The 26752-nt window shown below is 32.1% G+C and overlaps 1 long non-coding RNA gene across 3 annotated transcripts in view; it reads right to left on the bottom strand.

The window, feature by feature from the left end:
* Nucleotides 1-5716: 5716 nt before the first annotated feature.
* The window catches only part of LOC140698924 (uncharacterized), a 30952-nt gene continuing 9916 nt past the window's right edge, over nt 5717-26752 (bottom strand). For 2 of the 3 annotated variants that reach the window (XR_012076933.1, XR_012076934.1), the window contains exons 4-5: nt 25593-25646; nt 21469-21759 (exon numbers count right to left, since the gene is read on the bottom strand). This is a non-coding gene — a long non-coding RNA (uncharacterized lncRNA). Of the gene's footprint in view, nt 5795-21468; nt 21760-25592; nt 25647-26752 lie in introns of those variants that run through there. The other variant, XR_012076935.1, reaches the window with a different exon arrangement.

Raw genomic sequence — 26752 nt, 5'->3', positions numbered from 1 at the left:
TCCCTAGTACTCACTACATTTGAAGAAATTGCATGTAAGCTTTTTGCACTTGTAAATCTGCATTAAAAGAGAAACATGATGCAGAAGTACAAGCCTTCATCATAGCTAACGTAGCAGTAAATTTCTCTCCACATGTTAGCTCTCCCAATAATAGCCCAGACTAATATTTTGTATTGTTTTGTCATTTCCAAGCTTCTCCCTTTTCATTGTTATTATATAAATTTAACAGAGGCTGCCTTAATTTTATGAGACAGTTTTCCCTTTTAAATTCAAGAAGGCTAATTATAAACTATTAGGTCACTAAGCCATCTATAGCTCTTAACAGAAATCCAACTATAGAAGGGAAAAATGATTAACAGTTACTTCATATGATCTCAAAGGGAAATTTGTGAGATTTAATTGGATAATATTGGCAAAATGTTTCAATTCCAAGGAGAAAATAATACATAACCATAAGAAGGAAAAGGAACCACAGTAAAATTATACTATGTAAGTAGCAGTAAAGGTAGGTTTCAGTTTGGATTCTGACAAACTAGTGATAGGATACTGATCTGAATTATTCTAAATCTCTCTTTCAGCTGTTATCAGCAAAGACTCATAGAACTGTAAGCTATTATGGAAAGTATAATAGATTGACAGCACTGGAGGATGGCAGGTTCAAGTTCTTGCTTTTTTGTTATCAGTTGTAGGGCTATAGGCCTGTTGTGGAAATGCTCAGACCAAGTTTCCTTAGCTGTAAAATGATGATAAAAATTCTTTTCTACCTCACAGGCTTTCTCTGAGGATCATATTTTTTTAAAGTTAAGTGAAAGGATGTGGACAATTTTAATGTGCTCTATAAAAGTTTGCTTAAAAAATTTGCTATCATGTATACACACACACACACACACACATATTTATATAATGGAATATTACTCAGTCATAAAAATAATGAAATCTTGCCATTTGTGACAACATGGATGGACCTTAAGGGTATTATGCTGGGTCAAATAAATCAGACAGAGAAAGACAGATACCACAGGACTTTACTTATTTGTGGAATCTAAATAAACAAACAAACAAATTAAAACAAACTCAGAGATACAAAGAGCAGACTGAGGGGAGAGTGAAAAGGTGAAGGGGGTCAAGTGTATGGTGATGGATTGCAACTAGAACTTTAGTGGTGACCACTAGGTAATGTGGATACATGTCAAAATGTAATGTTGTATACCTGAAACTTACATAATGGTATACACTCTTGTACCTCAGTTTAAAAAAAAAAAATGAATGTAGTATACACCCACAATGGAATATTATAAGAGAAATAAGAGAGGCTGGTCTCATGGAATTTTCATCACCAGCAAGCATGTCATTGAACTTAAAATACTCATTTATTCACCACCTCAAGATGTTGTTGACCTCTTTTGATTGTGTTTGAGAAGATGAGCACCTGGGCATATGTTGAAGGGCAAGAGGTTAGGCTGAATAGTAAAGTCATCTGGAGTCTCGTTGTTAGAAATTTCTAATTACTAGGCACAGGGTGAGGCACAACATAAGAATTTTTTAGAAGCTCCCAGGTAAATCCAGTATGCAGCCTGGGTTGGGAATCACTGGCCCACGAGTGCAGCCCTCTTCTTTGCCTCAGCTCCCCAGGAGGACTTGCGCTATAGGGACACGGTAAGAAGTTATATAACTATATGCTAAAGTTTCCAGATTTTCTTCTAACGGTATTACTGTTTTACATTCACAAGAACAATATATGATAGTTCCAATTGCATAATATTCATGAGAATGTGGAGGAGATAGTATTTTCTCATTTTGTAAATTTTCTTTCTTTCTTTCTTTCTTTCTTTCTTTCTTTCTTTCTTTCTTTCTTTCTTTCTTTCTTTCTTTCTTTCTTTCTTTCTTTCTTTCTTTCTCTCTCTCTCTCTCTTTCTCTCTTTCTTTCTCTCTTTCTTTCATTCTTTTTAACAACTTTACTGTAGTATGGTTCCTATTCAGTAAACTACACATCTTTCAGATGTACACTTGAATGAATTTTGTTAGATGTACACACCAATGAAACTACTACCATAATCAAGATGGCTAACATTTCTGTCACTCCCCAAGAGGTGCAATTTTCAAATTTCCAGTTTATCTCTTCCCACCCGCTTTACCCTCTGGTAACCATAAGATTGTTTACTATGTCTGTGTCTGTCTCTGTTTTATAAATGATTTCATAGTGTCCTTTTTTTTCCTTTTTTTTTTTTTTAGATTCTGCACGTGAGTGATATATGGTATTTTTCTTTCTCTTTCTGGCTTACTTCACTTAGGATGACAATCTCTGTAGGATGACAATCTCCAGGTCCATCCATATTGCTGCAAATAGCATTATTTTATTCTTTTTTATGGCTGAGTAGTATTCTATTGCATATGTATACTATAATTTCTTTGTCCATCCATCTGTTGATGGACATTTGGGTTTTTTCCACATCTTGTCTGTTGTAAATAGTGCTGCTATGAACATTGGGGTGCATGTATCATTTTGGTTTTAATTTGAATTTTAATGATGCCTAATGATACTGATAAATTTTTGATATGTTTACTAACCATTTATATATTTTTCTTTATACAATGTTTTTCCATGTATCTTGCTCATTTTAACATGTTGTTTGTGTTTTATTATGCAGTCGTGAAATATTTAAAAATAAATTTTGGACACAAGACCTTTGTCAAATGTTTATCATAAGTATATTTTCTTTCAACCTTTTGTTTGTATATTGCCCTTTGCTATGGGAATGTCTGATCTTTCAGAAAATTAGTAATCACTGTTTTCAGTGTCAATAAGAAAATTAGTAATCACTGTTTTCAGGGTCAGTGTTCTCCACCATGACATCTATGCTCACTCCCTTCAATGTGTACTAACATACTCTTTTACTTTTATTTACATCTTTTGGTCTTTGCTCACCAGTCTTTCAATGAGTCACTTTTTTTTTTTTTGTATTTTCCAATATTTCCTTTTATGTTAACTTGCTAATCCTTTAAAATCACCAAGTTTTCTATGCATCTGCTTTCTTATTTGTGATTTTTGCCTCATGACTGAAAATTTTCACTAACAGATATAAAGCAAAAAAAGATACAGGAGCAAAACTGGAATAATTATTTTACTTTCATGAACTAGTGATTAGAAGAGTCGAGAATTTAAGGGTGTGGATCAAACCAATATAAATCTTTTGTCAAAGCTCTCAATGAATAATATAAATTAAATATTTGAAAATAATATTATAAACTGAGAATTTAAGGAATATGTAAGAAAAATGTGATTATAATGACAGCCACATGCTAATCTGCAACATAACTTAGTGTTGAAAGCTATATATTAAAAATACTACACAATTGTGTCCCTAAAATCTGCCATCTAGGGAGCACCCAATTCTAATTCTTCATCCACTATAAATATTTTTAATTTGTAAAATGCCTACCACAATGAGTAGGTTTCTATGTGATCCATTTAATACACAAGGAGCTTTCATATAATAAAATTGCCAAAAATAATTTCTGCAACATTATAAACAACAAAAACTCTAAATTTTATTTTAAAGTAATTTTATATTAATGGAATCTGTTTTCATAGATAATGTCTATTATTGTTTCATAGTAATGTCTTCATAGAATTGAGAATAACTTTAGTTCCTTCTTGAACTCTGTCAATGGAGCAAGCTAAGGACCACAATGCAAGCCACACAATACATATTCTGAAACTGGCAGGGATGTAAATGATTAATGAATAGAACAAAGCCACAGAGAAAGAAAATAAACTTTTTATTCAATTAATTTGTAGAATTCCATATATTTTACTGTATAAGATCATGATTTAGCTTTTAATGTTTTTTTATCTTTAGCTTTATATGTGCCACAGTTTATTTATAACTTTAACTTATAACCATCTTATGTATATTCCCCATAATAATCTACCATTTATTAATTTGACTTATAAATATCTATGTGTATAGTGTCTCTCTCAGAATAATAGTAATGTTATAATAATAACAATAGTCAAATAGATAGTATTTATTCTTTGCCAGGCATTAATCAAAGTGCTTCACATATATTAACCAATTTAATCTTCACGAAAATATTGTTATGTCAATATTAGCATTGGTGCCATTTATGTCCGAGATACTAGCCGACAGAGAAGTTAAATAACTTGCTCAAATATATACAACAGTCAGTAATTGGTTAAGATGTAATTGAACCTAGACAATGTTTCAAAATCCTAGGCCCTTACTTCCTGTGTTATACTATCAACACACATGAAGTAGATTATGTTGATTTTGAAACCTTGAAAAGCAAAGATTGCCTTTCCTCACCTCCCCCCTAATAGCGCATCTTGATGTCATTACATTTTATCATTGTTTTAGCTTGTTTTCTGTGCTCAAATGCCTTCTGCATCTCTACATACAAAATCCCTACTAAATTAAAAGACCTAGATTGAATTATATGTTCTTTAAGAAACCAAAGAAGCATTTTTGCTTGACTTTTTCATATGAATTTACTGACCCAATGATTTTCATATTACCATGATTATCCGGATCCCTATTTTTTTCTAAAATAGTAGTAAATAATATTTGGCCTTGTTATCAGTAGTTAACACTAAATAGATATTGAAAACCTGTATAATTTCTCTTCGTCTAATTATTTTTATCCTTCTCAAAATGATACATTTTTAATGTATGTTTACAATCTACCCTACACCTCTCCTGGGTCTTGCTATGAGAGAAGAACGTTAAATGTATTCCCTTAATCACTAAGATAAAAATGGAATTTTAAGAGGTAGAATTATATGAAGTTCTAACCTATAAACACGGTGTGAGACTTTTCATTTCCCAGTTCTTGATGTGAATTAAATTTAAAATTATAATAGCTTATAAAATTTATAGCTTTCCCTCCAGTATAATTAACTATGTAAAAATCTCAGAGAATAGAGCTATTCAAGATGCTGTCAGACTGTTAAAACAAGGCTCAGATACACTAAATACAAGCCCGAGCTCTTGTATTACACACTGCCTTGTTAGATCAGCTGGAATAAGAAATATTCCCTTTGTCTTTTAAAAGTTATAATAAACATGATGTATGAAGTTACCTAAAAGCAGTACTCACAGAAAAATACCACCTTGTGTGCAAGGTGATGGGGTGAGTTTTGTTTTGTTTTGTTTTTAAGAAAAAAGAAAAGCCATTTTTCTATAGTGTCAAGTTGTTCCTGAATTTGAAAGCATAGTAAAAGACAAAATTTGAGGGAGGGTGGAAAGTTGTAGAATGTTGAGAGTGAGTTGGTTTTCTGGGGTTTGTTTTGTTTTGTTTTGTTTTTTTGCTTTTGCTTCACTGTATATAATCACTGAGTCTGTAAAGATAGTATTATTAATTATGTTAACTTTTCGGCAAACTTCACTACTTTCAGTGAGCCTATTCATGAAAAATTTAAGAACAAAAAAAGACCTCATAACAAGTTTCCTATCAAATAGTATAATAGCGTAAAACGAGAATTTAGTTTTCTCTTTGTTAAAGTGATTTACAGGTGCCAGAGCTTTTAATTAGGAGCATGTAAAAGGGAACAAACACTTTAAGTAACACTTATGTGTAATCCAAAAACCGGAGAACAAAGGTTCCTTGCTTATCGAAGAACTAAGTTTTTTAACATTTATGTTGTCTTTCTGTTTTTATTTTAAGTGAATTGTCACTCACTTTGATTGCAGGCCGGTGCCTTCCCATGCACTCATATCAAGGGGTCACATCACCTCTGACAAATCTCTTAATTCTGCTTTTCCAGTGCCTGATACTATATTTAGAAGAAAAGAAAAAGAACTTTTCAACCACAAACTAGAATTTTTAGAAGTCCTAATGATCACAAAGACTTATTCTTTCACTGTATAATGAGATAATAGAAATGTTTTATATGTCTGTAGTACGTATTTTATCTCATCACTATTGGAAGAGCTGCATGGGAGGAAGTAAAATCAGAAGGCAACAACAGCATTTTCTAAGTTAAGTTTGTAAGGTTAAACGTTGTTAATACAGATGCTTCAGAACTTATATGCTTCATGGTAGAGAGCACTGGATATATCCCATACCTTCCCTGTACGTACTATGTTTTTATCTTTGAGGGAACTTGGACTGCAACCTTATGAAACAGTTCTGCATTGTAATTTAAAGATAATTTTACACTACTTCATTTTTATATAGTTATGGGAATGAATTAACCACAGGCATTCAGTTTTATAATCCAACAGGTTTCTGCTTCCCTATATAGTCCCTTTATAGTCCCTGTTCTAGTTTAGAAGCTGTCTTACGGTCCCAGAGCTCTGTGCAATTTGTGTCAGATCCTTTGAAAGACTCCTGTTTCAGAGAATAGATATTTTGTGCAAGCTACCAAGCTGGCATTGCACAGGCAATTCTTGTGCAAGCAGTCAATTGCAAGTGGTCTTTGTTAGGATTTTAGTATTTATAGTTCAGAATCAGACAGATTACTGACCCAAGATTAGGAAATCAAGAATTAATGCTGTAAAACTAAATGAACTAATGAGAGAACTGTAACTCTTGTTTTACTTGGAATATTGTTGGCAGTGTTTTTATTGTTATCTTGGTACCTGACATTCAAGACCTCAGATTCGCAGGTGGTAAGGGAGCTCATAAACCTTAGCAAATTTTGGAAAACTCAAAATGAGTGCAATGCATCCAAATTTTATAGATACTGTAAGTATAAACAGGTAGAGAGAGGGTTTTGTACTTGGGTTTCAAGCCTCAGTACACAAGAAAAATAACACAGGCTTTTAGAAGGGCAATCCCAATGCCATATGAAAGTTTCCAGATGACAGTTAATTCTCTGGCATTGGTTTACTCAACATTGCGTGATCAAAGAACTGTATGTAATTAACACTTTTGTTGAACCTATACATGAAATAATCTGTCCAAATACTATGAGATGAGTAATATAGTTAAGATGAATTTCTGGAGATTATCATCAAAAGGGCAGTGAGAGACTGTCAGAAAATTTATCCGAGGCTTGGAAATAAGCAGAAGAGATTACTAGTTACTCCTTTAGGACATTTCTGGTTCTACACCTTTGATTGATTTTCTGCTGACTGGCTTATTTTACATTCTGTAAAGCAGATTTATTTTGTAGATTATTTTCAAGCAAAGATACAAAAAAATTATGTCTGCTGGAAAAGATAAAGTCTAAAGATTACAATACATTGTCCTAAATGACATTGACCAGCTTTGGATCTAAAACTAATTTCATCCTAACATTCTTTTATTAGATTGCCAGCGCAGCTCAAATGAACTTTGAACTGATTTCAATACTCTACTTCTTCCCTCATTTACTAATGAACACAATAAAATATCTGACATACATTCAATATAATTGCATTTGTCACTTTTTTTAATCTTTGAATATTTTATCATCAGGGAAGCACATGTTAAAACCACAATGTCATAGACCAAAACAATAAATTGTAATGGCCAAAAACAAAATAAATAAAAGGTTGTCAACCTCAAATGTTGGCAAGAATGTTGAGACACTAAAACTCCTGTACACAATTCATACGGGAAAGAATGGATAACTGCTTAGGAAGGTGTTTAGCAGTGCTTCCTAAACCATAACATTTATAAATATGTGACCTGGCAATTCCACGTATATGAATATGTATGTATTTAGGTATGCATGCATATGAATATATTCAGTGTATTCAGCATATATGCAAGCATATGTTCACCAAAAGAGACCTACTAGGATGTTTATACTGAAACTATTTGCAATATCTGAAAAGTGGAAACTACCAAGTAGCCATCAAGAATAAAATGGATTAATTTTGGGTGCATTTAAAATGGATACATTTTGTGTACATTTAGGATTGTATATAGTAATGAGAATGAATTAACAACTATATGCAATTATCTGGATAAACTTCATAAACATGATGTTAAGAGAAGCCAGATATAATCAAGTACAAACTCTCTAAATCCATTTATATCTATGGTAAAATAGTTAAAACTAGTCTATGCTATTATAGTCAGGATTTGGGGGTAGATTGCTAAGGAAGTTTGGGAGTACCGATAATTTCTTTGGTGTGTTGAGTTCAGATGTAAAATTCTTAAAAGTACAGCAAAGCATATTAAAATCAGCAGCCCACTGTATGGCACAATCAGGAAGTATTAGGTTGTAAATAAAAGCGTTTTCATCCTGTTGAATAGCTGGCAGATGTTATGGTTCTACAAGAAGAGGCTTTAGGCAAAATATGACCTTCAGGTATCTGTGAACCAACAACAGGTAATGTCAGCAGAAGTGGTAGCCTCAAACCAAAGTATGCATGGCAAAAAAGAAAACCACTTATAATTTGATTTAATGTTCCAATCAATATTCATTAATGCATGAGTTCCTTAAGGGCAAGTATTATATTTTCATGGATTTTATTTCATTTCTGATGTTTCTATGCCCTGTTAGCCTTTTAAGCTATTTATTCTATTTGTGATAACTTATAGGCTAGAATAACAACAATAATAAAACAGCTAATATATATTGATTAGGTAGCAGGTGTCAAGTACTGTGAAAAATTCAATTTAAGTGGATTAGCTCATTTTAATTTTCAATAATTATTTGTGAATGGTTTTAGAGTATTTCTGTTGCATAAAGACAAGTTTAGAGCCGTCACAGGTAGCTACAAAGACTTGCTGATTTCAGAGAGGTCTTTCTGTCTTTCTTCTCTACAATCCTTATTTGTTTCCTTAGTCAAGATTTCAAGATATCTGTTTATACCTTCACATAGGCATTCAAGACAGGAAAAAAGCAAGAGAGAAGGCGAATGCTGTGCTCACATTGGAAGTTTGGGATTTGCAGATACTAACTACTATATACGAAATAGATAAAGAACAAGGTCCTACTGTAGAGCACAGGGAACTATATTCAATACCTTGTAATGACCTATAATGAAAAAGAATATATATGTATAACTTAACCACTATGCTGTATACCAGTAATTAACCAACAAACTATATGTCAATAAGAAATTAAATTGAATCAAAAAATTAAAATTATAAAAAGAATGTTGTGCCCCTTTCCTTTCTTTTATCAGGGAAGCAAGAACTTTCCCGAAATACCTGCCTACAAGCCAGAATCAAATCACACATTCATGCCCAGATAGAAGTATTAGCGTAAGTGGTTTAGGTCAATCACAAGTATTTCCCTGGATTTGCAGAAGAATCTTGGGGCATTTTATGTAGAAAAACACAACTGGAAGCAAAGCCTGTTGAGTGAGAAAAGCGTAATATTTGCTGCACAGATTTCTTCTTGTGCCTGAAATGAGCTAAATATCTCAAGGGAAAACTTTATAATGTATTATTTATTTTGAACTATGTGAATGCATTAGTCGAATCAAATCTTCAAAATTTACACCACCGATAACAGGATAAAAACAAATACAAAATCCCACCCTCCCTTATAGGATGTAATGAGAAGAATGCAGCATCGCTGTGGGATGTTCCTACGAAAGATGCATAATCTGAACCTAATTGTGAGGAAATATCTGACAAGTCCAGCCTAAGAAATATTCTACAAATGGCCTGTAATCATTATAAAGGTCAAGATCATGAAAGACAAAGAAAAGTAAGAAACGATTCCATATTTAAAAAAGATTTGAGGACATAAAAACTTAATACAAACATGATTCTGGCCTGGATAGTTTTGTTATAAAGATATTATTGGAAAAACTTATGAAACTTTATTGACTTTACTGTATCAATATTAATTTCCTGGTTTTGTTGGTTACCTTCTGATTATGTAGCAGAACAACCTAGTGCTGCATCCAGCGCAGCTCTGAGCGTGTCTGAGGACGGGCAACGCAAGACTTAAGAAACAGAGACAAAGTAAATAGCAAAGATGGGACCAGGGGACTCAAGATCTCATGGATCTAGAGCACCAAAAGCCTGGCCGACATCATATTTATTAGGAGTATACAGCTCAGAAAAAATGCGATCAAAGAGGTGGGGTTTTAGATATTCCATGTGATAAGCCCTAAATTCTGCTTGCCAGTTAACTGATTAACTTCAGGCCTGTCCCTTCCAGGAACAATCACCCTCCTCAGGGTATGCAAAATTTCTGAGTCTATCCTGTCATTGCCTCCAGGACCTCTCAAGATAGCAGATACTCTCCCTGGGTTCAACAGCATGCTTTCATGCCAGAACAAACTCTGTCAATGGATGATCTGGCTTTCCAGGACTGTCCATTGTTTCAGCCTGAGGAGATACCTGCCCTCCTTCGTGCCCTTATGGTCAATCTCAGGACAGCCCCTCACAAATTTTCTTTAGCATAATACGTGCTATAGGTCACCTACTGCGTAAAAAATTAAAACTAAGCAAGCATGTGCATTTTAAACAAGCAAGTGTGAATATAATATCTTAAGCTCCTGGAAATTTAGGTGCAGCTTGTTTCCTAGTTGCTTGTTCCCCAGCACCCTAGTGCCTAGGAGCCACATGCTAAAATACATTTGAAGATGATACGGCATCATGTTGGCAACTTACTCACACATAGTTGAAGAAAAAAGTATCTTTGGTATATTTTTGCAAAGTTTGGGGTAAGTTGGATTTTCTTTCAAAGTAAAGAATTTAAAAAAGGAAAAAAAAAAAAAAAAACCCAGGAACTCCAAGTCTGCCACTTGAATAGGTTTCGGGTCCTGATTACCACTTGCCAGCACAGAAATTCTGAGTCAAAACTAAAACACATATAAAACAAACAAACTAAATGTGTGTGAGAGACAGTGAGATCCACAATTCGTGAAACTCATAGTTTCTTATATTTCATATTTCACAACTCATATTTCATAGCAAAATAAATGTGAAATATATAACTCTATTTACTAAAACCTTCACATCTCATGATATATGTTTGATTTCCATGGAAGCATTATGGAAAATAAAACTACACACTCCAGATTTTATATATATATATATATATATATACACTTCTATATATATATATAAAATATGGAGTATATTATATATAGAATATAATATATATGGAGTATATATGTATATAGTATATGTTATCATTTACTTAAAAATGAGTAGCATAATAAAACTGGTAAGCATGCTTATAAACTCATGACTGGAAACATTTCCTTCCACATTTTAAATTTTCTATATCTGCAGATTTTCTTTTTCATATAAGTACAACTTAGATTGTCTTCCTAAAATTTCCCTGGGGTCAGCAAAGAGAAAGGAGTCTCTGGAGCTTTGGTAGAGGGAAGAAGACTGAGGAATGGGGACCAAGTCGGGAGAGGGCAGGATTTGCAGCTTAATTCAGCAAAATTTTGCAAAGCTATTCGAAAGGAATTTGAATAGCTAATGTAAAGATTTCAGGTTTTGCCCAGTAAAACATTCACAGCCTACCCATTCTCTTCCTAACTACTGATCTGCGGTAATGATTTATGGGAGGACTAATTTCTTCATCTGAGAGCAACTTCCTCTTACACTGATCTCACAGATAAAATGACAAAGCACATCAGGAAACCCACCGATGGAAAATAAATTCAAAAGTTGAAAGAAATGAGAATGTTAAAAGGGAAAGAACCACAGATAATAAAAGCATTTGAAGAGGATTTTAAAATAGGTTACGATTAAAATGTTCAAAGAGTAAAAGGAAAGAACAGAATAAGATTAAGTGAGCTTGAGTCACTTGTCCAAGGTTACGCAGTTTCAAAGAGATAGATCTCAGTTCAAACTGAGATAATCATGACTCCACACCCTCCTCTTTTTTATCTTTTATTTTTGTTTTAATCCATGCTAGCTTGCCTCTTTATTTTCTAGTAGTATTTAGGTAAAGCGCAAGACTCAAAAATACATTTTTTCAGTTCTCTGGCACTTCTAAATCTGACTCTCATAAGTACTGACTGAATAGGCTAAGGGAATAGGCTTCTGGGACTCAAACTAATACATGCTATCTGCCACATAGAACAAAAAGGAAGATGAATAATTCAGTGCATACAAAAAATATTCTGTATTCTAAATCCAACCAAACAACAACAAAATAAAACTCAATGTTTATGACAGATGCATGCACTCAGTTTTTAAAATTCTGGATGAAACGTAGGTCCAAGAACAGTTCTTGAAAAGCAAAAGATTTTTTTCTTTTGCCATTCAATTAGCATTTTTCTTGTATTGCAAAGAAAGTACACTTTGGAAATTCTGGGGTACATGGTAGGGGTGTAGGGTATTGACTGGAAATGTTGCTGTCTGGTTGCTGCTATTTTGAATTTAAAAAGCAACTAAGTTTTAGACCTTTTGACCAGATATGAAATATTTATACAGATTGTAAAATCCCTCATCCTTAACACAAATTCTAAAATTTTTATAAGGTAGAAAAGCCTTTAAAAATATCCTTTCAAGGCAAAACTTGATTTGCCTGAACTCATTTGGAAGACAGAATTTAAAATGATATGACTATTTGAATTCTTTCTTTATAATAATATTTTAATTAATATTTTTTGAAAAATCTAGTATGCTTAGTTAGAAACTGCTGTCCAAGCCCATAGTTTTTATGCATTATCATGTTAACTATATTCCATTTCCAAAATCTAAAAATTTGGACCAAAGAGTTTCAATAACAGACCTTGATATAAATATAAATAAATCAAAATAAGCCAGTATCTTTAAAAGTCTGTTTAAAAGTTTAGTGAAATTGAAGAAACTCTCAATTATTATATCATTATTTTAAATGAAGCATCTGATATGGAAATAATCTAATCCACTACTCTGTTTAAATGAGCAAAATATATCCTATAGATGACTTCTTAAAAGGGAACTGACTGAAAGATTGCTAGAAATTATGTGAATGTAATTTTTGTCTCTAGATGTTAAGGAAACTCTCTAACCTCCAGGGATAAAGGGAGATCACAAGTTTAGGTGACAGAAAGGAGAGGATGTGGATTATTTGATCCATCTACTGGCATTAACCCCACTTTGAGGGATATGCTAATTTTTCCCCTGTATTAAATACTAAATCAGATAGTTTTGACTTTGTAGGCAGTATAGATAAAATGGCATGACTAAAAGAGAAATCATGATTGTAAACCCCAAAGGCTTTTGAATTGATTATTAACCATGATACGTAGTGAGAGTAGTTCATAAAGATTTGAGTATCTGAATATTTTTTATTTTGGCTTCACATTAATCAGTATTTTTCTCAGGAAAATTTCTGAAGGCTACTTAAATAGTAACAATGATTTGAATACTCCAAATACAGGATAAGTTAAGATAAAGTAATGAAAAACAACACAAACATTTTGTATATCTTTGAGATTTAGACAATGAATTTTTGTAATTTTCTCTATGTTTGATTCAGTTTAAAAGAAAAATGCTATGTACATTTCAATGCAGGGAGCCTATAATACATTTAGATGTAAAAGTTACTTTGGGAAATGTAAATAATTATATAAATGGAATGTCTTGTATATCAATAACTATTCTTTAATACATAAAATAATAGTAAATTGTGCATTGAAGTAATTAATTGATAGCTCTGAATTGCTAACTTGCCATTAGCTGTGGTATCTTTTATGAAAACAATGATATATTCATAATAATTTTAGTTTCAATATTAACAAATTAATTTGAAGATATCTCAAATGGTTGGATACACTTATTGATAGATTTATAATAATACAATGTTGTGTGTGGTATATTAATATATGTTTTGCCACTTTTCTATCAAGGACATTAAAATGAGGAAGACCCATAAAGAGTCTGCTGGGCATAACTTAAAATAGTTCACAGATAAATGGAAAATATTTCACTTTTTAAAGTCTTAAACATCAGTGAGGATTATGAATTTGATCATTGAATTTGTTATGGTAGAACTTTTGCTGTCATATAAAATAAAATTCAAGTTCTAGAAAGTGCAGCATATTTATTCTGTGATTCTACATAAAGTCTACATCAGTAAAAAGGTGAGTGCCTACTCTGGAGCTACTTGAAAATGGATCATTAAATTCCTCGGTAGTAATTCTGTCTTGGAAAGTTTACTTACCTCCTGGAGTTAGCTTTCTTCATAGTAAAATGGTATCATGAGAACTACTTCTTGAAATTACTGAGGGATTTTATGAAATAAGTTTAGACTCAGCTCAGTGTCTGGCACAGACAAACCAGAAACTGTTTTAGATTTTTTTGTTTTGTTTTGTTTCCTTTTCTTGCCCGGTCCATCTTTAGCACTCAACAAACGCAGTAGTAGAGCTTGTCATACCTGGACCATATCCTTGGTTAATATCTCCAAAGAGATTTGTATCCAGTCAAGAAAATTCTGTGGACCACGCAGTTACGCACATGTTTACCATCAGGATTGAGAGAGGCTCTTAAGTTCATATAAATCACCCATGTGATGTTTGAATTTGTTCTAAGGAATCACTTGCTGAATACACAAGTGGCTAATATTTATTTTTAAATCCTTTCTTTTTTTGGTTATAATGGGAAGTCGAATGCTTGGAGTACTTGAAATGTTCTTAGCTGTTACAGAGTACTCTCTAGTACATAGTAGGCAATATGCAAGCAAGATTAAGAATTTGGGATTCAGCGACATTTGGATTAATAAGTGTTTCCACATTTGTAAAGTAGAGATATGTATCCTGTACATTTGTTGTGTATAGCAAATGAGATACAGTAGAATCTATGTAATTTACAGCACCACTACTACTACCACCAATAATAATAAGTATATGGTCAGTTATTTTAGCATGTTGTGACTACATGTCTGCCACTTACCAAATATTTGTTACATGTCAGACACTGTGCTAAGCCCTTCATATGTGCATCAGCGTATCTAATTCTCACAGGGCTTTGAATTACATTAAATTATTGAAGCAGTTTTACAGATAAGAAAACGGACATTTAAAAATGTGGAGTCGTCAAAGATGGTTGCCTAAAAGGTCTATCTCTTCTAAATATTGAAGAAGTTTCACAATAACGTCTACCTCTTTAATATGCTGTCCCTTCGTATTAACTAGTACTAGACAATCATCGTTAAATGAATATAGGTTGGATTTTCTATTCCAGACTCATGTGAACCTTGTTACATGATCATTGTTCATGTTTAGCACTCTTAGCCTCACTACTTACATATTAGCAGCTATGCCTCCCTTGAACTAGCTGTCGTGATTAGATTGGGTGCTTTTCTAATACAGCTGTAGAGTTCTATTCACAGACTAATGTATGTCCCTGGCTCCTTAAATTCAGAGTCACTTACAAGACACAGAGATACTCTGGATCACAGAAAAAAGACATTTTATTAAGTTCACTATTTATCATACCATGGGTGTTTCTCAAGTTTGACTCAGAAAAGGAAAAATTATCAAAGATTTTATAGCTTTCAATACTATTATACATCCCCTAGCCTTCTGTAACTATTCTCTTACGTTTCCATGGACAAGCTACATTGTATGTTTGCTTTATCCAAAGGTATTTTCTATAAATCGTATATATGGTATGGCAATTAATGGGAAGGATTAGTATATGTATATAGCAAGACTATTCTAAAGAAAATACTTGTCACAAAAAATGGATCAAAAGTAAATATAATATATAAATTTTTTGCTCAAAGGAAGAAATGATGGAAGAAAAGACAGGAAATACTTAAAAGATTTCTGTAAATCTGAGTTTATTCTAGCCCTTGTGAAAATAGGCATCTTGATTTTCATTAATAAAATTATGCCAGTCACAATGAATGATTTTTAGTATTCGGCTTTTGCAGTGTTAGATCCCTGAAACCTTACTTACCATTTTTATTGCTTGAAAATTAGTATTAGTTACATGGTAATTCTTTTTCTCTCAGAGGATTCTCATGGATCTCAATGACTCTTCTCCTGGACCAACTACAGTTATCTTTCAGCATTTCATCCAAAGTGATTGATAGTTATCCTGGTTTATTCTTCCATGATCATTTCAATGTATTCTTAATTATATGAGTAATTTTGTTTTCCTGAAATTTATTCACACAAGTGATAAGAAACCACATACTTTGCAAGTACAAAAACATCATGTTTTGAGAAAAGGATTCTTCATTTTTGGATGATAACTCAGTTATAAAGACAAAGGAATGTTTCCTGCTTTATGTGCAATAAATATATGTATATATATACACATATATATTTTAGTATGGACTGATATATCCACCACTAGCACTTCCATCAAGAAAGAACATTTGCATCACCCTACCTGGTTTAGTCATCCTCCTTCACAGTCAATACCATGTTCTAGTCTCATGATAAAAGTTATTCTGGCTTCTGTCACTAAAAATTTATATTTTTCTTAAAAATTTGCCCTATTTGACACTGTTGAAGAGTAACAGTCAAGTATTATGTAGAAGGTCCTTCAAATTGGACTTGCCTAATCTTTCTCATTATTATACAATGGTTAGGAATATTTCTTTGAAAGAATATCAGAGAGCTTATATGCTCTTCTTATTGTATCCCATCAAGGGGTACATGACATAAGTAGAACTCATTATAGAGGATGTTCATCTTGATTACTTGGTTATGGTGGTAACCACCAGGTTTCTCCACTGTTAAGTTTGCTGTTATTATAATTCCACAATCTGTTCATTAGAAGCCAGTCACCATCTATGTACAGTTCCCTTTCAAAGAGAGAGGAGTTAAGCTCTACCATTTCTCTTGCTGTCCCTGTAAGTTTCTGGTGGGCTTCCTGGAGGAAAGGACTGAAAAACTGTGCACAGCTCCCTATACCTGAGGTCTCCATAGGCTTTGTATTCACACACTTTGTCAACATTTGGATTTTAACAACTCATTAAAAATCTCTAGCTGAATCCTCAAACAAACTTATGTGGCGTTAATAGACCATTTATCCCAAGTGATCATATTCTGGGTACTGCTTCTTCCTGGAGGCACCATTCCCTCTCACTCTGTGGTAATTCATATCACATATACATTTGCAACTCTATTCCATATCAATCTTGTACTCTTTCTATATTTTCCATTTTTTAATTTTTCTGACCCTCATTCCAAACATTTCTTCAACTATATCTATTTCCTAATTTTCACTATAGCCCTGCTTAATCTTCCATTAAATCTATGATTGAAATCTTTAAGTTATTTTACATTATATATTTTAGCTCTGGAATTTCTATTTTTCTTACAATTTTCATTTCCTCTAGTAGTTATGAGTATATTAAAATTACCTGTTTTTATTATGGAAGAGTTATTCTAAAATTATTAGGTGATAATAGGTCATTGCTATGGCTTGTTTGCTTACTAAGTTTTTGGGTTTTCTTGTCTTAGACAACTTGATACTTCCGTTGAGTTTTGGACACTACACATAAAATATAAGCATATTTCATGTTTTTAATTAAAACTGTCTTTTAACTATCCAATCACTCTAAATTCATGCAAGAAAGAAAATGACTTGAACATATGGGTCAATCCTATTACACTCCCACAAGAAAACTTAGGATTCACCAGTATCTCCCAACTTTGGTCAGCCCTGATCTCTATTTTGCCTGACTCATGAATCTATAAAGCAGTTTTATTATTTTTCATGTCACTATCATAGGAATTAGAAAACACCTTAAAGAGTAAGTTGCCCCAGATGCTCGTCTTATTGCTCTGGATACATGACTTTTTTTCTGATGCATCAATTTCCTATTCATTTGACAAGGGTCTGATGCCAAAAAATTTTGGTTTTGATTTTGTCCTTTTTTTCCCTCATTGTTCACAACAGAAGATTTATTGCAAAAATCAATCTACTCTGCCATTTCCACAAGCAGACTTTTTTGCCTTGTTCTACACATACAATTTTTTAACTGAATGGAGATTTTTAAAAAGTATTTAAACAGATCAGATGTTTGCAAGTTTAAAGCATCTATCTAGATGAAATAGTGATAGTTGTTAGTAAACCTGAATGTTTAAATAAAATTTTGATGCTTACCCTACAACAATGATGCAAAAATAGCTTCTATATTTCCAGTACAGAAGACAAGCAGACATTGATTAAATAGAAATACAGTTGAATTATACAGGCAAATAAGGTTCTAATTAACTCAAGGAAAGCAGTGAACCAATTAGCAATACTATGAAATATAACACCTAAGAACTATGGTATGCTAGGACCATTTCTACTTTTTAAAAAAAGTGTGAGCATACATATGTGTGTCAAACTAAATTTAATTGTGCTTTAATAAAATATGGAATATATTATTTCTATATGTACTGTAGTTTTTTTCCTCCATTTTACCTTTTCCCAAATTATATGTTTTTTTCTTTATCTTTACAATTCAGAAAGCAAAATACTGCACATATTACCAACATTGAGTTAATTTCAAATGGATAGGAAGCCCCAAATTTTAGTTATCATATTAGTTTTTTTTCCTTCACGCACACAGCAAAAGCTGAATTCTGCATCAAAATGAATGAGTAAATAACAAAAGGAAAAAATAATTGGTACATTATGAAGCTAGAAAGGATGTATACTTACGTACATATATATATATATATATATGTTGAGTATTATATATTATCAGTCAAACCCTGTTTCTTTTCAAATTCCTTAAGACTCTAGATGAACCACATTTTATTTCCTCTCTATTGGCCCCAAGGTAGGAAAAAAAATTAGTTATCAAAAAATGCTATCATTTCTTTGAGTGTGTGATTGAGTACAATAGATTCATAAAAGTGGATTGTTTTTTCAAAGGTAAAATTATACCCACGTCAATTTCTGGAAAATAATAATTTTAAAAAAGCTGCCACATTTCCTTTCCTAAGAGGGATTTTTGATGAGGCTTCTTAATTTATACAAGTAGTCCCACTGCAGTTAATATATTTTCCCTTTTTTATGTTCTAAACATTTTGTTGATTTCTTGTGTAGGATATGAGTTAAGAGTCAAAATTCACTTTTCCCAAATAGATATCCTATTGGCGTGGCACTTTTATTGGAAGAACATCCATGTTTGTCATTAATCAAACATCCTATATATATGTGGTCATGTTTGAAAATCTATCTCTTTCCATTGGTCTTTTACCCTGCCTGCATAAACATCACTCTGTCCTAATCACTGTAGCTTTACAATAAATCTTAATATCATGTCTAACATGATATATAAATTATTTATTTCTGTGTCTTTCAGCTAACTCAAAATGAAATTATATAAAACACTGGGCATTTTATAGATAAAATCAAAACTTACTCTCAACTTTACAAATATTTTACTGAATTAAATAATAAAAAATTACTCCTATTAAGTCAAACTCAAATATAAAAAGTAATTCTTCAATTAGAATATACATCGAATTCTGAATTTGACTGATGTTGATAATAAGCTTTCCAATGAAGATCAGGTGATGATAAATGTATAGATTAGAAAAATTTTATAAAGTGAAATTCCACTTTTCAGGGAGAGATAAAAGAGAAGTTATTTGACAGAAAATGAAAAAGGCACCAGGCATGAAAGAAACACTTCAGAAAAGTATAAAGATAAAACTATCTAAATCAGATGGTATTTTTTACATCTTAGGTTAACACTTACACAACCAAAATGAATTTTATCTTTTCTTTATCTTAATTTCTGGGCTATATGAAATGCACATACATACACACACAAATATAGATGCAACTATCTGTGTGGATATATAAAAACTTCAGTTAGCCCATGTCTTTTTACACTGTTACATTTTATTTTAGTATATAAAATCTTCTTCCTTAACCATAGTTTTAGTTCTCTGAAAAGAGCATTCAAATAAATGCTCATAGCAAAAATTATTGATTGGATTTTCTTTAGTGTCTTGGAGGTAAATTTCAGAAAATAAAAATTAAGAAATAATTACAGTATCTAAAGGGAGTCTGAAATGGTGAATTTTTTATCTCCCATTTATTTTTTCTTGTATTTTTCTAATGTCTGTAATTCGATAATATTCAAGATTAATTTGAAATAGTTAATTTAAATTAAACTATCTCTGGAGTTGGTTTCTTCAGGCCAACTGTGAAAAATAACTAAGCTTTCTACCAGCAAGTTTTAATAAAAAGTATTAATTCATCATCACAAAAATATTGTTGGCATAAATGTCCATAATTATAGAAGGAACAAGCTTCATAGCTATATTTACTTAATACATATTTATTAATACAACATGTGATTAATAACCTACATATGTAGTTAATAAAGGACCTTGGGTCAGAATGGTGTTTATTCATTTTTTTATACTTTAGCTCAAATGTCTAAATCATAATTTTCTATATATATAGTAATGATATTCGATGGCATCATAAAATATAAATCTCTTGACAATTTCTACATGGAGTCGCTTTAAAAGTAGAATTACATATATGATCAATAATACCGAGACTGTCACCATTTAGTCTCATTTTTGCACCTTTCTGTTCTCATGAAATTTTCCAGATAAATCAACCCACCAAAATGACAGCACGATGATATGTTGGTATGGCAAATTTTCATTGCAAACTTAAATTACATGACAGTAGATGGTAGGTCTTAATATGTAATTCCACTAACACTCAAAACCACAGATGGCATATCAGGATGTTATTAAAAACTACAAACATGCAAGGCCACAAAATATAGAGCTCTGTTGCTCTAAGAAAATGATATTAAAAAAGAACAGCTTACAGAAATATTTGTATAAGCTTATACAATTCAGAGTTGAAAAGGAGCTGTGGTGATACCACTCCAAAAACACTTTGGAGACATGTTAAGAAACATCACACCAATTACATTTACATTCGGTTATGGTCAAAACCTTGGTAACTCTTTTAACTGTTTAACTTGGGAAATATTTGGAAAAACATCTCCTGACTTAAGCTTGTGTACACTGCTTCAAATCACAAATAGACAGACCTTATTAGGGTATTTGAAATCATTAGAACTCCTATTGCCTCTGAACACCATAAAAGCATTTTTATTGAATATGAGAAAGGTTAAACTTTAAAAGTCAATATTTTCAGTATTTTCTTCTATTCAAGGATAAATATTTTACATTGTTAAGACATGTAAAAATGTTTTATTTACATAATCTAAAAGACATTGAACACAACTTTCAAATGGCAAATAGTAGAGCAGAGGTCTCTATTTTTTAAGGAATATTCAGCCCAACATATTGCTCTTTTTAGTAGTCAAGAAGAAATGTTCCATTAGATTTTATCCAATTTCAAAGAAAATAAATCTGATTGATTATTTAGAGTCTTATAGAGAGGGTCCTGCAATTAATTAGTCTGTGAAAGTTTTTTCCAACACTTGACATTTTCAGCAATGTTTCCTACTTTAATGATTGCTTTTCTCTGTTCTATATAAATATATTATTGAAATACATTGATGTCTAAGTTGGAGCCCAGATATCACTGCAAACTGCTGTTTCCTTACATGCAGCTCGTTACAAATTGTTTTCCTAAACCAAATAGACTGCCAGGTAGTTCTCCCAGCAAAGATGGTTTTATTTGGAATCATCAGAAAATAGCAAGTTGGGGTCGTCAAACATGGCAAGCCACGTGGAAGTCCTCACAGGGCAAGAAAAGGAGAATGCTTTTATAGAGGAGAAAGGAAGGTTGGGAGGTCTATAATAAACAGAGTCCATAGATTTCATTGGCTGAGTTCTTGCCAGGAAAGAAGAGTCTTCTTTCTTCTTCCCCTTGGGCTCTGCTGTCATCTCAGGGCACAAGAGCTCCCCTTCTGGACTCCCAACTCTATTTAATTGAGGTTTCTTTTTATTAATTTTTTTTTTAAATGAAGAAATGGGCAACACGCTTCTGCAAAGAATGGTGAAAAGCATTTAAATGATCTGGTAAATGTGGAGTTGACTAGAATTTGAGTAAGATTTTTTTTTCTACCTAAAATATGTATGTTTAAATTAATTTATACAGAAGAAATGGTCATTGCCTACACATAGATGTTGATATTTGAGATATAGTATTTCTTAAAAATGTTCCTGAATTCTACTTAATTGCATCCTTTTGTATTAAAGTACATTCAATTAATGTTCTAGAGCTGAACATAAATTTACCTGTTTGTATACTTATTTATGTATCTCACCTTCTATTACCTAACAGTCTTTCTAATCCCATTCCAAACATCTCTATCCCCCTATTTCTGTTTTATTTATGTAGCCAACACATTATTCTGGCATTTGTAAAAGGTACGTTGCCAAAAATAATTTGGTAACTTTCACTCTGCTACACACTTTTCATGGTAGAAAAATGTCACTGTTTTATGTGTAGTCACTCTAAATTCTCTTGATGTGTTTCAAGAAAGGCATTCAGATATGGATCTAAAAATATGTCATCAGTATTTCCTGCTTGTGGATGGATGAGGGCATTAGGGAGGCTGTCAATTTTCTATTACGTATTGGTAAATGTATCCTAGACAGGGCAACACATCATGCTTTGTATCTAATACTCAAAGACCAATATTTCAGCAGCAAATGTCATAAATTTGATGAACATCTTCAGTTCACTTCACATCAACCTTCAAAAAAGATATTTTTCAAGCTAGATTTTTCAAAAGAAATATTAAACCATTAGCCAATATTTGAGGTCTTTTTGAAAAAAAAAAAAACCCAAATTCTCAGTGAAGATTTCTTTTATAGAGAAAGTTCTGCTATAAATATACCAACTAATAAAATTAACCAATAGTTGTTCACTATGTGCCAAGTATTGTGTTAGGCACCCTGCATACACTATGCTTTAACCACTGATGAAAATTATTTTAGTCCCCTTTATATAGGTAAGGAAACAGCAACTTACCTAAGTCTATATAGCTAGTTATTAGAGTCAGAGTTTGAAATCAATTATTTTTGTTTTCCAAAAGAGGTCTTTTTAACATCAACTACAAAAGTGTAAGAAGCATAGAACCTTCTAGCTGCCAAGATAAACTATCATAATTTAGAAATCATGATCTTTCATTTTACTAATTGTGATTTTCCAGGTTTCCGTCTATGAGAAGTTAGCTGACATTTACTGATCTCTTCAATGATTGGTAAGTATTCAATTTGACAATAGTATAACTACCGTCTCCCACTCCGTCTCCAACTTACCATTTTTCCATTCTCTCTAAATACTATTAATGCTAATTTAAAAGAGAAAAGAGAAACTCTTTTATGCTACGGATATTAATGCCACCAATTCTGTGGATCATTTGAGTCTACCTGTGGTGCTATCACAATTCAGCCAGATAATCAAAATAAATATGTATCTAGCGTATAAACCAAAGCTTAGAGTAACTTGCTATGGTATTTGGAATGGATGGCGAAATCTGTCGTCTTCTGGGACACCCAGTCATTAACTTTGTCTAAGAGTTTAAAAACTGCCTCCACATTCTTTTGATTCCTTTTCCCTCCTGGTTAACTTGTACATCCTCATCTCCTTTCATCCAATGATCTAGCATCTATCTTTATTCTCACTTCAATCCTAATATACCATGGTATTCAAGTAGACAATATTCAACAACATTTTGCAAATAGAAATAGTCTGAAGAGTAAACTAGTACGAGGAATAGGGCAGTCAAGATTTGAGATGGGGAAAGGACATTGTATGAAGATTTTCATTGGGGGGGGTGTATGTATGTATGCATAAGAATGAGAAAGAAAGAGAGGAGGAAGGAAGGAAAAGAAGGAGGGAGGGAAAGAGAGAGAAGGACAGAGAGGCAGATGGTGTTATAAAATTATAATGACTAATAATAAAGAAAGAAATGAGATTTATTAAGCACTGATTATGTGCTCAGGATCATGACATATTTTACACAATATTTATTTATTTATTTTATTATTTATTACATAGTATTTATTTATTTCTTGGAGCAATTATGTTAAATAATCATAATTATCACCATTGTATATGGTAATCAAAGCATATTGAATAAATAATTTATTTGTATGTATACAGATTGTAAAAAGAAAAAAATATTGAAATACAGGTCTGATTTTTTTGAGACATGACCAAAGTCATCAGGCTGAGTTATAAGTCCTTCTTGGAATATCCATAATGACTCTTGGTTTCCTTTTTGAGAGACCTATATAGTAATTATCCTTCAATATTTTTGACTCTCTCCATGTCTCAGACATGGTTAGTAGAGAAATTTTATTCTATTTGTATCATAAAATATAAGATTCTGTATTAATAATAAACATTTAATAAATTTTTAATGAATTCATGGATGAATAGACACTATATATTTATTGACTTTATGGGGGTGAATAATCTTTTTTTTTCTTTAGTTTTTTTTTGGGGGGGGTGATAATTAGGTGTATTTATTTATTTTTAGAGGAGGTACTGGGGATTGAACCCAGGACCTCCATCATGCTAAGCATGCGCTCTAACACTTTAAGCTATACCCTTCCCCCGGGTGTGAATAATCTTAATTTAAGATAGACTGTATGTTCAAATTCCTGAATTTTAAATAAAAATAATTTCAATTTTAGAAATTTACTTTTTAAAGTAAATCTATTTAGGAATATATGCATATATTTTTACCTATTGTACTCTATAATCTCTTATACCACATATTTCTCTCATCACACATTTCAAGTACTTGAATAATAGAAAGAATGGAAATTGTCCTGTAAGTATGTTCACATTTTACTTACAAGGCCAAACTCAAAATTGAGGAATTGGTTTAAAGTTCTTATAGTGAAGCATATCATCCCATTACGTTTTATGCAAGTATCCAATTCATTTGATTATTAGATAACACTCACATAGGTCTACAATGTGAATGAATAGCTATGTAGACAGTTGCTGAAGAAGTTATTTTTTAACACAATTCTTAACTTTTAGACTTGCTAAGAGAGTGGTAAAGAGTAGTACTCTATTTTCACTTATCAGTAAATTTATATATGCCACCTGTTAGAGATAAAACTTTCTGATAGCTACCATAAAAATTAAATTAATAACAGATAGAGCTTCATTAGTATCTGTAATTTAATATGCCTCCTTAATTGGATACCACCATCCAAGTAGACATTTTAAAATACACAGAATTCAGATTAAGTTGGCAAATTTTCAGAAACTGCTCTATGAATTCAGTATTAAAGCCAGCTTTTTGTGTAACTTTAATTGCAGAAACAAGACATTGGGAAATTATAAAATATAAAGCATATTCTTCCAAGTCCCCATTAAGTAAGCAAATATATTTAAACATTTTCTCCACAATATTGATGATTGACTCATGTTATGTGAACAGAGACTCTATAGAACAAGCTAGGAATAGCTTATTTTTTAAAATGTGTTTTAATTGACTGTAAAAATTCTACCCATGTCAATTATGAACAGCATGAAGCTGACTAATCCCCATATGTTTATTTACAAATGTCATTTCATAATGCCAATTAGGTACCATCAAATTCATCTGCATAAAGTTTCATGCAATTCTTAGGTTATAAAAATTTTTTTTAGACCTTTGGTGGCTTCATTATGCCACCAAAGGCATAAGAGGTAATCACTCTGCAATGAACTGCTTTTATCTCATCATTGTGTAACAATTAGCCTGTTCCTCCTGGCTAAAGCTGTCATTTATGCCACAAAATAGCACTAGATTAATTACGGTTTTCAGAACTGATCACCATGCAATTGCGGGGAATGTCACTCACCGTGTGCCCTCCTCTCTGACTCCTCTGCCACACTCATTCTGACAATGACGAATGCTAAGAAAAGAGGAAGTTGACATTTTTTTGAAAATTTTATTTTTTAAACATAAAATTTGCCCTTTTTTATAAGACTCTTCAGTGAATTTTTATTGTTCTCAAATCAAATTTTCTATTTTTATCTTGACTTTCAAGAGCAGCCACACCCTCATACCCAGATAACCACCTCTTACCATTATCTTCAGTTCTAACATAGCAGACTACCAATTCCCCATTCTACTTGACCACATTCACAAGCATGCACTCTACCACACCTGAGAACTCCCTGAGCTCTGAACCCTTCTTCAGCTATTTAAAGCTTCCCCACCTCTTTTCGTTAATGTTTATGTGGGGCCAAAAATATATATAAACATCAAGTATTTATGAAGCAATATATTGTACTGGTTCAAGGAACATACTCTGGAATCAAATCTGGATTTCAATATCTCCTGTCTACTTACTAATCATATATATTTAGGAAAGTTACTTACTAATTATGCCTTAGTCTCCCACAAAATGGAGCTATTATGTTTACTTAATATAATTGCTATGAGGAATAAATTGAGTGATATGTGTAAAGAACTTGGCATGGTGTTTGGCACAACATCGGTGCTTAATAAATCTTAGTTAATTTGGAAAAAACAGTTTAGTATGCTGTTTAAAGATGTTTAAGATGTTAATAAAAATATTTAAAGAACTTTATCAACATCCTTGGCTACCATTTGACAGGCTGACAGAGATTGTGATATCTTAAAAATTAACTTTTTAACCAATTTTTTACTGTGAATGTGACTCTCTCACTAGTAAATCTTACCTTGCTTGTTATTATTGACTTTAGAGAACATTTATATTGTTTAATTTTTTCAAATTTGTACACTTTGTAGCAGAACCATTGGATAGTCCTTAGCAAACATGCAAACTAGTTGGGGAGACTAAATTCATACAAGAGAAAATGAAGAATGTAAACGTTGAAGCAAAAATTCAAATGCATGCATCCAAGTTAGAGTGGTGAGGGCAATGGGTAATTAACCAAGATTAGATTTTTAAACCTAGTCACACAGGATATGAGATCTTTTTTCCCTTCCTAAAGTCCAAACAAGAGATGAAATGATAGATTTTAACTATTC

The sequence above is a fragment of the Vicugna pacos genome, chromosome 10 (assembly GCF_048564905.1).
Source record: "Vicugna pacos chromosome 10, VicPac4, whole genome shotgun sequence".
NCBI classification, from domain to species: domain Eukaryota; kingdom Metazoa; phylum Chordata; class Mammalia; order Artiodactyla; family Camelidae; genus Vicugna; species Vicugna pacos.
This window is presented reverse-complemented; position numbering and strand designations above follow the sequence as displayed.